Genomic DNA, 17978 nt, shown 5'->3' with positions numbered 1-17978 from the left:
GAGTATTTATGACTCGTAACAAAATGAATTTCAATTATACGTCATAATTCTGTCTATAAAATCAAACTAGAGGTAGCAGTCTGAATAGTTAATTTATTTTGAAATGTTAAATTTGAAAAATGGAATTCTTCCAACTTTTCCATGTTTAAAAATGATACAAAAACATCTACAAAATGATCTACCAGCTTTTAAACTTGGAATATACTCTATTTGGGACAGATTTGTCCATTGTCTAGGCTAGGAAATCGAAGTTTCACTGACTTTCAGGTGCCACAAATGCAAAACACGCTCATGAATGTGAAATGTGTATGTCTAGTTATATTCTTCAAAAACTTGTACCCTTTAAATTATTATATTATACTAGTTATTGTTTATCGCTTTAGACTACACACATACCTTTAAGTTTGTTCTTTTCGTGATGGCTTCAGAGGGGTGGAAACTATACGATGCAGGCTGAGATCAGTCGTCAGCTTTACACGAGGAAAGATGGTGGAGACGATCTTGTCTACTGCCGATAGTTTTTTTTTCAATCTCAACCTACCTGGCTTGAAACCCACAGAATCCAAAACAGTGAGATCGGACACAAAACATGAGCATTCAAAGTGATCCTGACAAAGCTTTGCATGGTGTGAAGGAGTCCAGTTCTCCCTATTGACCATCCGCACCCACTTTCGCCACCTTGCCGGTTCCTTCTCCTTGCACGAAAACAAAAAGAAGCTTTTGCTTGATGCCGAACTGTTTTTACAACCATAAGCAATGCAGTAAACCATGTTATCCTAAAACAAACATAAAGTAGCAATATCAAGACAAAAATAGTCTCACAGAGTATGTAATCCGAAAAAAGTACCGATAGATTTTCATAAAACACCAGCATTGAAAGAAACAAAATAGTCGGCGCGCAACGAAGCGTGGTTGGCAACTATTACGTCATAGTTGTAAAACGTCACGGAAACAGCCGAACGATCGAAAGGAACTTGAGTTCGAGGATCCGCATATTTTGTTTCATTTTTTACTTAAAAACTAAAGCGTTTAAAAATATGGCAACCACACAGGAATTATACCTAACCAAAGTACAGTTTCTAAGGCAATTATTAAATTTGTTAAAAATTCACCTTTAACCATCTTATATTTGCAAAATCAGTAAGATAATCAAACGTGTAGTCACTGCTTTTCTTCAAAGACTCAACAAACTGTTGATGGATGAAAGAGTTTCCACTTCTAATATAATTCACAATTTTTACAATAATGTTCATTAAACTTTTCAATTCATCACTTTTAGACATCTGAGCATATAAATTTTCCTGATGTAAAATGCAATGAAAATACAGCAGCGTGGACTTCACATTATTTCCAATTAGATGCTGCTTCAAAAGAAAAACAAATCCTAATTTCGCTCCTGTCATGGCGGGAACACCGTCTGTTGTGATAGAAACCAGTTTCTAAAATCCAGCTTGAATTTTTTTTGACATTTCAAGATATTTTTCAAAGATGTTTTTTCCACATGTTCGATCTCGTAATCCACAAAGGCTAAACATTTCTTCCCTCACTTGAAGATCTGAAGTTACATATCGAACCCAAAATATTAACTGTGCAGTGTCACTAACATCTGTTGACTCATCTAGTGCTAAAGAAATATACAAACAGTTTTTTTGTTGTTCAAGCAACTGATTTTCTATGTCTTTCGCTAACTCTAGCATTCTGTGGACAATTGTTCTTCGACTTACTTGCAAATTATTTACCTTTTGAAAAATATAATCTTTTATTTTTGAATCGTAACTCTCCAACAGGGTTTCAATGACCCCAATCACTATTTCTTTTACTAGTTCAGCATCAGAAGATAATTTCATTTCTTGAGCTATAATCCAAGCTAATTTATAGTATCTATAGTATCTAACCTAACTAGTTCTATCGATGATAAAATCATTTTAGGCTTTACTTTTGTTTATGAAGTTGTGTTTTCAGATGGCTAATTTCATTCATACGATTTTTGCTATAAATTGGAAATTTTACTTCAAATTCGTTGTGAAAATTGTTAAAGTGGTGCTTAAGGTTGTACGTATTATTATTCCAAATTCTTTGTTACACAAAAAATTGACACATTGACTTGTTATTTGCTTCAATCACTGCAAATTTTAACTCCCAACTGTCATTAAATTCTCGTTTTACGTTTTTCCAGTCACGCGCCATTCTCTTTTCGGGGGCCTGGCATGGCCTAGCGCGTTAAGGCGTGCGCTTCGTAATCTGAGGGTCGCGGGTTCGCGCCCGAGGCGCGCCAAACATGCTCGCCCTCCAAGCCGTGGGGGCGTTATAATATTACGGTCAATCCCACTATTCGTTGGTAAAAGAGTAGCCCAAGAGTTGGCGGTGGGTGGTGATGACTAGCTGCCTTCCCTCTAGTCTTACACTGCTAAATTAGGGACGGCTAGCACAGATAGCCCTCGAGTAGCTTTGTGCGAAATTCCAAAAACATTCTCTTTTCGGCAGTAATGCCAGAAGCAGTTAAATTATCTTTATTTTCTGAGTGTTCACCCTTATCTGGATTCTTTCATTTTCGAGTTATCCACTTATCCATATTATGGGATTAAAAACAAAATATATTTAAACACTTGAAAGTTGCACAATAAAAATATGTTTGCAAGCACATACAAAACAACGCACACTCGGTAACAAACATCTAAACCAGACTGACGTTACAAAATGAGTCTATAACAGTGATGAAGCGCGCGACATCAGCGATGACGTGAGGCAGCGTAGTTGCTGACTACCAACTTGGCGATAGAAAATAAACGATGGAAAAAGTTGATTCCTAAACTCGACCTGGTCACAGTTGTGCTATCCACTGGCTACAATGGCTACATGTGGCCAGTGGACAAGGAATTGCTCACCCTTGATCTAGCCTTTCACTTCTAATTTAGGAATAGCTAGTGCAGATACCCTCGTGCAGCTTAACGCAAAATTAATAATAAACAAACAGAAAAAAAATTAATTTCAAATCAATAACACAAACACAAAAGTTGTAAATATGACTCTAACCTTTGTTGTGATTAATTAGTAAACATTTATTTTTTTTTGAAAATATGTTATTAGCTGATTATTCCATTAATTTTTCACGTATAAAAATATCCAAAGTAACATGTCACTGTAACCACGTATTCTCCTTTAAGGTTATTTATTTTTGAGATTATAATTACAAATTTTTGAGTAAATAAAAAGATCGAGCCTGAAATCAATACGGGAAATGTAAAATTTGATTTGATCATACCTCAAACATCGGGTTTCAAGAAATATTTTGGATATGTCCATTTGAGACTTCCAATAAAATTATATTTTTAAGCCCGTGATTTTTTTACGCATATCTAGTTTAAATACTTAAATTGTCATTTTACATGAACATTTTTTTTTGTTATCAATTCCTGAAAGGGTAAGAGTAAATTGCATTTCTCAATAAAATTCACTGAACGTGAAATTGCGTGAACTTCTTTAGTTCAGTTTTGCTTTTGCTTCAGGGAGGTTTGTTTGTTTTGGAATTTCGCACAAAGCTACTCGAGGGCTATCTGTGCTAGCCGTCCCTAATTTAGCAGTGTAAGACTAGAGGGAAGGCAGCTAGTCATCACCACCCACCGCCAACTCTTGGGCTACTCTTTTACCAACGAATAGTCGGATTGACCGTCACATTATACGCCCCCACGGCTGGGAGGGCGAGCATGTTCAGCGCGACGCGGGCGCGAACCCGCGACCCTCAGATTACGAGTCGCACGCCTTAACACGTTTGGCCATGCCGGGCTCGCTTCAGAGAGGAATATATGAAGTGCATAATGCTTTTCCTGATGTATTTAGTTTCGCTGTATGCTGATGATTATGGTAGGGTTAATAAAAAATATATTAGTCATAAACCAACTCAGTTTCCTACAAGAAAAGTCCTGCAATGTGTGATTCGCTAACAGGTGTGTATCTCTCTAACTGTATATAAATAGCACTCATATGGTGTGAGTTGGGGTAGTTTTAGGTTTAAATGACTGATAAATTATACAGATTGGGCAAACGATACCACCATTTTAATTCAACTCCTTCTATATGCTTCGCACTTATTATTTTCATGACAAATGATAATAAAAAACATACATTTGTGATTTGGGGAAGTAGTCTGATAACTACTGATGTAAAGGAGTCACATTAATTTCTACACCTGTTTTTGCTAACATACAGAGTTGCTATGTACTTCGATGATTGGTTTCATATTTGTATTTTGAAAGTGAATTGTAAATAAAGCCGGCAATTGAAATATTATTACAGATAAAAAGCAATAGAAGAGAAAATATCTTTACAATTTGTTTGCTTTTTGCTTTTTTGTAAATGTGAAAAACAATAGTCATCGTCATCAATGTGAAAAACATACGGCAGAATGTAGCCAAGTGTTAGATTCTTGGCACAAGGTGTTTTAGTGGTTATATTTTAAAGACCAGTGTAAATTATACTTACAGGAGAATAATTTTTTCAACATTTTCCAATTGAAAAATGGACACTTAAACTCTGGTCCATATATGCACACTAATTCTTCTTTTCAGAATGTTATACTATAGAATTTAGTGTTAATTATCAGTTATCTTTATTTGGTAGTTATACATTCGCAGACAGTTCCATTAACAGATCGTCACTTTTTTACCTGATCACATTATCGAACACATATTTGACAATAATCTGTTTAAAAACACTTTTGATACTTTAATCTAAGCGATATATTAATTGTTTAGAATAGTTGGACTTTTTCAAATAAAACACATACTGTTTGTTTGTTTTGTTTTTGAATTTCTCACAAAGCTACTCGAGGGCTATCTGTGCTAGCCGTCCCTAATTTAGCAGTGTAAGACTAGAGGGAAGGCAACTAGTCATCACCACCCACCGTCAACTCTTGGGCTACTCTTTTACCAACGAATAGTCGAATTGACCGTCACATTATAACGCCCCCACGGCTGAAAGGGCGAGCATGTTTGGCGCGATGGGGATGAGAACCCGCGACCCTCAGATTACGAGTCGCACGCCTTAACACGCTTGGCCATGTCGGGCCCAACACATACTGAGTGGTGAGAGAACTATCATCATGATGTCTAAGATACAATCTATGGTAATTAATAAATCATTTTTGTGTAGGGTTTTATTAAAATGCTTGAACGAGCATGTAGGAATCTGGAGTGGACTAAATGTATATTTGCATATTTATGCATGAATTTAGAATTTCTTGTTCTAAGCTCATTTTTAGGAGAATAGCTTGTATGCTATATTCACCCAGTGCTTTGTTTTTCACATGTTTTATGAAAGTAATTACTTTTTTTTAGTGATTATATTTGAAATTTGTTTGGCCAAAATGTTGTTATTTGTTTATTGGCTAATAGAACCCACTGGGAAAACTTGGGTATAAATAAGCTCATTTTGCTCAATATACTCATTTACCGTATTAAAATAATGGGTGTTTATATCAGGTTCATTTTGTTTTGAATGTTTCTCTTGATACTTCTTAAAAAGCTTCTGCTTTTAGTATGTTGGTGTATGCTGTTTTGTTTTCACAATTAAGTGTCATATAGGTTTTACAGGTGTTACGATTGTTATAAGTCTTTTCAGATGTGTCCAGAATTGTTTTGGGTATGTATGTTCATTTAGTCAAGAATAGAACGTATCCCGCTTGTCTTGTTGTAGTTGTTTTATTTCGTTTCATATTTTATTTCTTAGTGTGTTTATCCTTGTTTGATTTGTGAGTATCTGGTATTCATATACAACCTTATTAAATGTCGTCTTTCATTTATCATATTTATTATTCATTGTTTGGTTGCTGTGTTGCGATTTTGTTTCGGTATAATCTTATCGAGAGCTTCAGTAAAACGCTCATTAGTTGTTTGGCAGAATTATCTATAACTGGTGGTCTTTTATATGCAAAAACGGCTCGTTTTGGGTTGAGAAAATATTTTACATAGAAGAGCGAACAACGTTTCGACCTTCTTCGGTCATCGTCAGGTTCACAAAGAAAGAGGTAACTGACCGGAAGCTGACCACATGTTTGAAAGGGGTTGTGTAACTGTGTGTCGAAATGTAGAGGGTGGTATTAGATGTTTGAATATATAATTTTATTTATTTTATTATATTAATATAGGTATAAAGGCGTTCCTTTATATTGGTTTATTTTGGGTTTAAGTTGTTGTATAAGTAAGACTTCTTTAATATTGCGTTTGTTTATGTTTGTTTCTTTATTTAGTATTTGAGTGTTTTATATGGTTATGTTGTGTTTATTTGACTTGCAGTGTTCGAAAACGTGTGAAGGTGACTTTTTTATGTTCTTTGAATCTGGTTTCCATTTTCCTACTTGTTTCTCCAATATAGAAGTCGTGGCAGTTATCACATTGTATTCTATAAATAATGTTGGTGTTGTGTTTGTCAGTGTAGTTTTTACATAGTATAGACCTCAGTTTTGTGCCTGGTTTTTGAATAAATTTGGTATTAACTGGAATGTCATATTTTGTTACTAATTTTTGCCAAATGTTGGTTATTTGTTTGCTGATGTCAGGAATATATGGTATACAGCAGTATATGGTTTCGTGGTTTTTTGATTCGTGAGCTGTATTTACTTTAGTTGGTGGTTGATTTTGCTTTTTGTCTAGGTGTGTGCGTATAATGTTTTCTACGGTTTGTGGAGGAAACTTATTGATGTTGATGAAGTATTGTTTTATTTTGTCTAATTCATCGTTAATTTTATCTGGTGAGCATAGTTTTATGGCTGTGTTTATTTGGTTTCTTAGTATGTTGAGTTTTTGTTTTGTTTCATGTGCTGAGTCCCAAGGAATGTATAGTCCAGTATGGGTGATTTTTCGGTGGATTTCTGTTTTGAATTGTGTGTCAGTTCTTGTAATTTTGAGGTTAAGAAATGATATTTGATTGCTTTCTTCCTGTTCACATGTGAAGTTAATGTTGGGATGTATAGAGTTAATGTGATTGAAAAAATTAAGTATGTGTTCTGTAGATTTGAATCCCGCAACCGTGTCATCTACATATCTGTACCAGTATAGTGGTGGATGTAATGCTGTGTTAATTGCTTGTGTTTCAACTTGTGTCATAAAAAATATTGGCTAGAACTGGTGATACTGGGTTGCCCATGCTTAGGCCATTTGTTTGTATATAGTTTTGGTTGTTGAACATGAAGTTGGTCTTTATCGTGGTGAATTCTATGAGGGTTGCTAACTGGTTACTGGGAATTTCTATAGTTGGGTTAGGGTCTCGGATATAGAGTTCTAAGGCTATCTTGCAGGCTTCAGTGGTTCAGTGTTTGGTGGTCTTTGTCTTTAATGGGCTATTGGGTCTGATAATAATTTGTTAAGAATATCTTGTATATTTCTCCAATCAGCTTTTGTTTAGTTAAATTCTAATTTATTTATAGGTTTACACTAAAGTATATACATTTATTACTAATTTAAAGTGAAAATTATATATACTTGAATCTATAATATCACTGTTATTGTGCTGATAACGTGTGTTGGTGTTAAATTATTTAATAGCACATAATCACTGTGTTGTTCTGAAAATTCATATAGCCTTATTTCATTAGTCGCTGTACTATTACATCCACATTTCTCATTTTTACTATTCAATCTTTTATTATAATCAGTCCCTGGCTACGTTCATATAATTTATTTAATAGTTTTATGTCTAAAGTCTAAATTCTTGCTACTGTGATGTGTTTTATTGTTTGATAGGTTTATATCCATTTCTATACATTTATTTGTTGTTTCATTCACTATTTGTGCGATTGTGTGACCGAAAGAGGTGATTTATATATTAATGTTGTTCCTCAATTGAGGTAGTTTTTGTTTAATCTGTCTTTTCTTGTCATTGTATACCCAAAATCATTTGGTTGGCCATTTGGAATCAAGCACAAAGCTACACAATGGGCTATCTGTACTCTGCCCACCACAGATATAGAAACCCGGTTTCTTGGGCGTGAGTCCGCAGACGTACCGCTGTGCCGCTGTGAAGCCATACTGAAAGTACTAAAGACTATTTGAGTCATTAAACACAGTTTCAGTAATACCTAGGAGCTCTGTATTTCTGTGAAATGAAATGCCATCGAACTCGTGCATCTTGGAAGCAAGACCACTTTGGGTATTAGTGTTGAGCTGTAAATATGTAAGCTAAATATGAATCCATGAGTTGTTATATTATATAAAGAATGATTGATCTGAAATGTTTGTTTGTTGTTGTAATACAAATTGTGAGTCATCTGACACAATCTTTCTGGTTTTGTGGGTTTTGAAATTCACCGACGAACTGAAAGTGTTTTTTTTTTTGCTGCTTCTATAATTTTGTTATTTTCTGTTAGTATTGGCTGATGTCTCTGATATTTCAAGTTACGGTTTATTTTGTAGTTGTTTATTTATTTATTTGGTCGTGTTTCCGTGTTTGTCTTTACTAGAGATTACTTTGGTTGTTAGAGGATATAGTTTGTTCACCTGATTGCTTACGTACTACTGCAGCATAAGTGGGTGCTTATGTAGATGTATGTTTTGTAATAGGTGTCGACAGGAGTGGTGCTTTATTGATGTTTGGTTTTGTTCTTTTATGTAATTTGTGAGGTTATTTTTATAATGTTTTGATGTATATTGTAAATTCTTATTTTAATATTTTTATAATTACAGCAGTATGAATTTTTGTGTTCCTTTCCACAACTAGTACAGTGTGAGAGAGATTGACAGACTATGGTAACTTGTACGTAGCGCTAGCAATTCCCCCCCTCCTTCATTGACACAGAGATGCGTCTGTGGACTTGCAATGCTAGAAACCTTGTTTCGATACATATGGTGAACAGAGCACTGATAGCCCATTGTTTTACTTTGTGCTTAACTTCAAATGCTGGCAATTAAAACATTGAGTCACGATTACGACTCGTATTTTTTATTCCTTTACCTGAAATCTCTGACACTAGGGTACCATTTCACATTGTACTCAGAATATCTTGTGTCGTTTGCATGTACTATGATTATACTTGTTGGTTTATGTGTTATATTTGATAATATTCATTCAACTTTTGTGAAAGAAATGCGTTAGTTCTTTTTGTATCTCTTCGAATTCAATGTCAGTGTTTTCTTTTAACAAGTGACTGTAGTTGGTTTTCGTTCTTGAAGTATATGCTTATCTTACCAGGTTTAAAAGCATTCTTTGATTATTTTCAAGAAGACTGTTAAAGTCAGTTATTCTCGTTTCTTGCACTAAAACTCTGCCCTTGACTAAGCTTTTAATAGTCACGATTCTAGTGTTTGGATTGTATTGTTTAACTTCAGCAGCCAGTTGTTGCTCTTTCTAAGAGCCTGGAATGTCTTCTATTATTATTATTAAAATCTTTTTAGGTTATTTGTGTTTTATACTTTGTGAGTTTTTATTAGTGTTTACCGATAGTTTACGTTGCCTCCTAGAGGTAGCCGACGTAAGACCATCATTGACCGTGTTTGTCTCTTGTTTCTGTTTGTTGTGTTTTTGGAATATCCAAATTGGAGTTATGCATTTCATCTTCAGTAGTTACGTTAGTGTCCTGACATACTTGTGCTTCATTATGAAAATTATGACTATCTGTAGATCTTTGAGCTACTCTAATCTTTTTCTTGTAATTAAGAAACAGGGTAGATATTATAAACATTTCCAGTGGCGGATTTAAGGCTTTATGGGCCATACATCCCCTGGGCTCCCATTAAGACCTTGGGTCCTGGGGCTGAGCCCCCTCTAGTCCCTGCCTAAATACACCACTGTACACTTCACCACAATAAATGGCTTAATGTTACCTCTTTTGTTTAATCACCAAAGTTGCACCGATGAGCGTTAAATAGGTGAAACTGCAGTCCATAGTACAGGGTACAGAAAATAAAATACTGTATTAGGTCTTTACATCTCTGATTTTCTTTTGAACCTTGCATTTGGTGAAAAAGAAAAGAAATCTTACACACACACACACACACAATAGCTATTACTAAAGACAGGCACTGGCTTATATATATTTTAGGTTAACGTATTTGCTTTCTATTGTAAATGACAGAGAAATATTATATGCGTAAATATTAGGGGTGGGTACCAATCTGCGTTATTTGAATATATTTGTAGTTTGTGACCAATCATGTAAAACATAAGTCAAATAACACTACTCAACTGATTTAATGATGATTAACATTGAAGCTACCAAATAACTTTTCCCCGTGAATTAATGTATTTTGGTAATTTACTACATTTGAAGAATATTTAACAAATTTATTAGATTCTATTAGCCGTAATGTGTTTATCTCTGACAATACAATGAAAGGCATGTGGGTTGGACGATAAAATAGTTCAAATAAGGTAAAGTATTAAGTACTTCTTAAGAAAAAGGTAATCGAAGCAATTGTAATAACTATGTGTATCTCACACCTCACTATAATTGTCAAAGTCTTTGTTCAAGTTGTTTTTGAAAGGCTTCAAATTTTTATAATTTTTTCACTTCGGCAGATTCAGTAAAAATACTAAGAACAAAAAAGACCCTTTTCATAGCCTTGATAGAATTGACAATAGGCTTTTACATAGTGTTCCAGTTGCTTCAGTAAACTGACTTCCATTGAAACTTCTCAACATGTTCCGATTCCTCCATGAAGTTATGAAAAGCATCGTAAATTATGATAGAAGTACCTCCAAACCATTTGCAATTATGAGTAGCATCAATCAAATTTGTGTTATTGTTCCCACATTGTTCATTTTTTCTTCCCTCTTCTTCTTGAATACTCACATGGGTCATCAACAGAGAGAGTCTACCTCCACACAGGATCTGATGAAAAGTTGTACAGCCTAATTCATCTTAAACATAAAATAATAATTTGAACTGTCATCATATAGGACCTGCTGTTGTCTGCTGTCTTGACTACTCACTCAAAAAAGTAACCTTTAGGTCCTGATTAACAACTCTGCAACATACTGTCAAAAATTTGGCCTCATTATCAACATAAAAGAAATATCATGAGTCAAGAGGAGACACCTACCATTTTCACAGGTTAGAGCGTGCTGATGGTTGTGGACAACTTCACTTACCTGGATCTGTCACCAGCAGAAACCTGTTTCTTGATGCAACACATATTGGTAAGCCATCAAAACACAAATGAACACCAAAATGAAAATGTACAAGGCTTGTTTACTCAGCACTTTCCAATATGGTGGTGTGACATGGACGACCTACACAAAACAAGAAAAGAAGCTCAACAATTTCCACATGCACTGTCTCTGCAGGATCTTCGGGATAAAATGGTAGGACAAAATCAACAACAATTAAATGCTTGAGTGTTTTAGGCTCTGAGAAAATATCAGGCTCTGAAGGTTGTTTGAAATTTGATTTGATTTAGAACAAGATTTGAAGTGACACATCAAGTTAAATTGCCATAGAAACTCTCTGTTAGAAATTAGATGTACCTTAATCCTATATGGTGCTATTTGTGATCATTCAGTTGCCTGTCAATTAATCTGTTAATTATTACGCCATCAAAATATTCAAAAAATCCTTACCAACTGGTCTCGTTGAATCAGGCACATTAGTAACCATGTTTTATATATCTCTTCTCTTCGAGCTTTGAATTCTGCCTCATGGAACATTTTGTTCTTTACATTGTTTAATAAGTGTTGCAACTCTTTTAAAAGTGTGTTTCAGGTGTTTAGTTGTACATCATTTAAATGCTCTAGAGCATTAAGTACGAAATATCTAAACTGATCAAAACACATTGATATTGTACTCACTATCCCTGACTTTGTCCTTTCTGTAGTACTAACTGATTTGAATGTTTGAAGTAGTAGTTCAGGTTTTCCTTATCATTCGATTTAACAATGTTAACTGTGATGGTGCAAATAGGTTGTTACTACTGTCATCTCTATTAAATTCCAACCAAGACATTCCAAGAAGACTTTCATCTCATTTTACACATTAAGAGATATGAGATGAATATGACATCCTTGCGCTGCTTTTGAAGTACGATGAAGCGACACGTAAAAGCATGAACCATTGTTTTAATTGTAATTACATGGTTTTAAATTGTTATAGTATATCTTGCTAACCATGAAGGCTTCTACATTTTTCTTAATTTTGCTGAATCTCATCAGACCTCGTCTAGTGTACATATCTCGTCACTCTTCTTGATCACTGATACTCCACCCAGTGCTTTGTGACGCCTGAGCTCGTCAAGGGATGCCTTAAAGTCCGTTAGAGATCACTGCAGTAAGTTATAAAGATGCTCAAATCACCTTCTGCCACCATAACTCTTTTTTACTGCCCTACACTCCTGCATAAGTGAATAACCATGTGAGATAATGTCACTGAGGCCCAGAATTGCCCACCTAGGCATCCATAACTTCACGGTCTTGAAAATGGATCGTAAACGTTGACGTCGTTCTCAGTCATGACTATCAAAATCTCGCTCTAGGACCAGAAGAATACTTCTACTGGGCCTTACCGACCTCACTTCTACTCTAGCTTCATTGATTCTGTTTTGTGTTTTACGTAATCTCAGAAAATTTGATTTTATGATAGCAGATTTTAAAATTGTTAATGTTGTGCCAAATTCAATGACAACAAGAAAAAACAATTTAAAATAAACTTTACGATAAGAAATTCCTTGTTCTTGAACAAAGACATTATATTTTAACTAGTCCATGTATCTAGGAACACCAATGTCCAAAAAGTTACCGAAGATATTGATAAAATTCAAATTTAGGACTGTTAAACAAATAAATTAAAAACGGGGAGCAAAAGACAACAAATACAAATGAACAGAAAAACAAAATTATCTTCATCCGCAGTTCAAGTTGTGTTGTACTTAAAGCAGACCATCTTCTTGTTTGTTGGTTATCTGGCTGTTGGGGACAAAAAGCAAAAATCATTGAGACACAATTGTGCAAATATTCAAATTTGATATTCATACCAAGTCTTATATTATATCACAATTTTTTAGGCTACATACTTCAATCATAATTCTACATATAATTCTAACCATCTCAAGCCAGTTTGTACAGGTTTCTGCATCGCCTGTTTAAATAATAAAAGTTGCAACATTTAACCATTACGTTAGTAAAAGTACATCTATTACTTTTTAATATCCATTTAATAGGAGTGTGGTCAGCTATACGCAGAACAAAAACCTACAAGAAAGTTATGAAAGAATGAAAACCATTATAGTTCTACCTACCACAAAAACAAAAAAGCTTCATCACATAAATAAAAGAACAGTAAAAATGTATTCTCAAGACTGCTGGTATGGGTATTAAAACTTTAATTAAAATAAAGTACAGAACAATGTTGCGACCTTCTTAGGCCATCTTCATGTTAACAAAAAGGAACAGTAAGTATCTGGATACAAAGAGATGAATAGACTTTAATGCTGCAAAAGTTTTTGTTTTTTGTTAAGTTCAAAGCTACAGAATGGGTCTTGGATAGAAATCCAATACTGAAAACTGGGGGTCAGTTAAAAGAGAGAAACTAGATGATAATAGTAATAACTAATTATAAATAATTCAAAACACAAACTGTTTAACTTTTAATCTCCTGATACCCAAATAATAATAGTTTTGGCCTTGTCATTATCTTTAATGACAGATTTATCTTTAATGTGACGAAAAAAAACAGTTATGGAAATATAACCGAATATAAGCTGAAGACCAAGCCTATTATTTATAAAAGTATGTTTTAAACATGACTGAGTTTTACGAGAACAGACGTTACTTTGCAGATTTTTAGATGTACTGTCTATAGATCGTGATAAATTATTTTTTGTTATTACTATATCCAATTAGAGAATGTTATCAATAACTTGTTTTTCTGGTACACATTATTTTGATATTTTATATTTACATCATGACACAGAAGTGATCGTATAACTTGTTTTACTTTGTTTTAGTACTTAAGTGGATTCGGAAATGAGTTTCAGTCTGAAGATCCTAGATGCCGAAAAAGCAGGTAGTTGTGATTATCCTAAGAATTGTTTTTTTGCGTATACACCTTCCACAATGCAACAATGGAATATGCAAAGTAAAGAGGCACCTAAAAAGTACAACTTCCGTACCACAAAACTTTTGCATTTTTCAGTAACCAACCTAGAATATATACCAAACAATTCCTTACCTTCAATAACGTTGACGATTTAATCATTTTTCTGTCTCAATGTGTTCTGGAATTTTCACTGCTTTAAAAACAAAATTTTTACTGGCTAAAAACATGATGAATAGACTGAAGCAGTTTGGAGTAAATTACTCTTCTGATATGAATCAAAGTTCAACCTGTACATACCTGATGAAAAACATTGTGCAGCATCGATTTGAAGAACAGTTTCATCCAGCATGCTTAAACATAAATGTGAAGCATCTGAAAGGTCAGATTATACAAGTGTGTGGCCACAGTTTAGGATACCTGAGTAAAGTTATATATTGGGGATCAGATGGTTCTGTATCATAGCACAGTGCAACAAATGTTGATGATATTCATGTACTCGATGTGAAATAAAGATGAAATTTCACTTTACATGTATTGAAAACATATCTTAGGTTTTACTTCATTGTTTTTGGACAAGGACTATCTTCAAAGAGAGAGGATGAAGACAATATGCTGTCCATGCAATGATCCAACTCTCAACCTTATCAAAAACTGCTGGAAGGTAATGGGTAACAAAATGCAAGTGAAGAAATTGAGAAAAACTTGGAACTGCAAGGATGTCTAATCTGCACATGGGATCATTAATTCATCCCTGTATTTAATCCCTTCTACATTCTATATTATGGCAATGTAAAGCAGTTATCAAGGTCAAAGGAGACACAACCAAATATTAAAACAAGAAACAGATTCTGTGACTACTTTTCGTCAATTATATTAGTAGCATTATCTTTAAATCTACGTTTTTACCTGGAGAATATTTTTGTATTTGCCAAGTAGTTATTGATCGTTTACTGTAACTTGTTTGTCAAAGCTAATTTGTTAATAAAGATGTCTATGTGTGTTTGGATAATTTAACTACGAGTCAGCTTACACCAAACAATGTCTAAAGTTGTCACGCTATTTGTCTAGCCTTTTACATGAAGTTACGTTGTCCTATTAATGAGCTGTATGAGCATAACACCTTCTCTCTGCTAGTCAAATATTTTTTACAGTTACGAAAACGATACTTCATTTGTGGTTTTAAAATCCAAAATTTTGTTAATGACTTGTTAAATAAACAGGTTTTCATCCAAGAGAGCTACTTTCACCACTTGAATATTTTCTAAATGTACTTGATATGTCTTCCCCAAACTGTTCAGAACATGACACCGCTTCAATTGAACAATATACTTTAATAATTTATTCTACACAGGGATTCAATAGTACATTTGACATAACTAAGTAACCCCATGAATATTGTATTCCACGACTTTTCTTTTCTTAATTTGATATTTTCTGTCAAGTACTGGCCAATTTTCGCTATTAATCTCTTAACAAATACTTTACACACATCTTCCTTTCATAAGTTGTCTATCGTCTTAGCCATTAATGGCTGAAAAATTTTTTGGGGGGGCTTCTCATCAAGAGTGGGGGGTTCTTATGAGAGAGTCTGGAGGAGTGCTGTAAGCTACCAATGTTTTTTGTATTTTAGAGTAGTTTGGTGTCCTCTCATGAGCATCTATCCTGATTATAACGTAGGCTTTAAAAGCTCATAAAATACTGTGTTTAATACTAATAAAGGACTTTCTCAAAGTTGTTTGCATCACTTCTTGTAAGTGAGAAAACAAAATTTCGCTCATTTAGAAAAAATAAACTAAAGTCAATGTTTTACACCAATTACTATTTTGTTAAAATGACTTAAAATGCATATTTTTAACTATATTGTTGTTGAAGTAAACATAAAGCTACACAATAGGTTATCTGTGCTCTGCCCACCACGGGTATCAAAACCCGATTTTCAGCGTTGTAAGTTCGCAGACATACTTCTGTGCTACTGATGGGCTTAACTATATTGCTATTAATATTTCAAATTAAACTAAAGTTTCAACTTACTACGAGTTCTGTTAGCTATTTCTGAACCATTAAAAAGCGAGTTCGTCTGTCAATTTTAGCATGCTTTCAATTATAAAAATATTACCAGAAATGTAAATGTAAATGATTAAGTAACTATAAGAAAGTCAAAAATGTTGTCTTCTCAACTAATTCATATTTGCAGTATTGTTGTCTTTTCTTTTACGCTTAGTAGTAGAAATAAAATTACATTTTCAGACAGTAACAAAGATTTGGCATAGTTCTCAACACAACTATATAATACTTTTGACAAAAGTGTAATGAACACAAAACAGTTTTTGTTACTGTTGTACAGTGTATTTCAATATAGACTTTCTGAGGTCCAAAGAAAAACCTCCTCTGTTTCCCCTAAATCATGTCTAGACCATGTTTTAAGTGGCAGCTTTGGCAACGCATCAAACTAAAACAATTTGAATATCAAACAATTCACTTAGAGTAAGTTTAGATAATAACAACTGAAACTTTTCGTCTTATTCTGTTAAGTCACATAATACATGTGTCAAATTATTGCAAGTGTGGTATCACATACGTCTAAGCAAAACTAAGTCAAGTTTGACCTATATTACTAATTATTTTTAATGCTTTTGCAACTAGGTTTTTATAACATTCTGATGAGAATTTTTTCTGCAATTTCTTTTTGTACAAAAAGTATTGGCAATCCAGAGATCTTTTCTTACGACATGCTAGACCTCAAGCAGGTCTTTATAAGTTTTAATTTTGAGAAACTTTGCTCAACTGCAGAACTGTAAAAGATTAACTGAGAGCTCTCCATGTGTTTGGATATAGGGTTATTAGCTTGTTTTAAAAATGTGTGACTGTTTTCAAAATACCCAACTTATCTGATAAAATGTAACTAAGGTTCTTTGATTCAAACTAGTTCAACTCCATCAAGGTCAGAACTGTTACCACTTTTTTAGAATAATTTGTAACTCAGCACTGTGCTCTGGCCCATACTGGCAATTACTTTAACCTTGCTCAAAACGTAAAAATTTACAGAGTATTTAATTACTAGGTTGAAATAATCATTTTGGTTCACTGGTGCCATGTGTAAGACTACCAAAAAATTCTGTTTTGAAGTGCTCTTGGGCATCTATAATGGGTTCATCAATACCCTCATACCTAGTCATTCGCTCATTGATATCAACGCTCAGGTTTGAAAATTATGATTTGACATATAGTTCATCTACAAGCTTTTGTGCTGTAGCAAGAGACTGCTCAAAGCTCAGTTACCCTTATGATGCAAGTTTACAAGTGTTTTTGCAGGAAATGGATTAACAACCAGCATTTTGCATTTGTTTACTTTCATTATTAATGTAAAAGAATAAGTGACACCAGATGATAACATAGACCAAGAATTTAAAGGATTTCAATTCTTAAGCAAGACTTCCTGTTTTAGAATGCACTTTTGTATTCTTGCTTGGTTGTTTCTCTAAGACTGAATAAAGCTTCCATAAGTTGCTCTTTTCTCTGTATCACACAGCTTAAGTCTTTCAATTTTTACTTTTACAATGAGTATGTGACAGATTTCAGAGCACTATGTCCACACAAAACTTCAAAATTGTCCCTATGCTGGTAGAAACAACTAAAATAATAAACATTCTTTGAATAATTCAAATAAGCCCCCCTCCTAAGAAGACGAAATGTAAACATTACACAAGACAAAGGTTGAAGGAATGACTGTTACAAGTGAAAACAAAAAAAACTCTGCTATCCAACCTCAGGAGTTCAGCTTTGGCACCATTGTTCTGGCCTCACCATTATTATATTACTGATCTCTACAATCCGAAAAACGAAAGTTGTCCTCTTGTAGAACTGCAAAACAGTCTCCATTAAGTACTCTAAAATGAAATCAAAAATCTAATAAAGTGTTTATGTACAGGCGCGTAACTTCCACCCACACATAGAAATTTGA

The sequence above is a fragment of the Tachypleus tridentatus genome, chromosome 8 (genome assembly GCF_004210375.1).
Source record: "Tachypleus tridentatus isolate NWPU-2018 chromosome 8, ASM421037v1, whole genome shotgun sequence".
NCBI classification, from domain to species: Eukaryota; Metazoa; Arthropoda; class Merostomata; order Xiphosura; family Limulidae; genus Tachypleus; species Tachypleus tridentatus.
The sequence above is the reverse complement of the archived record's forward strand: the minus strand, read 5'-3'. Positions refer to the sequence as shown.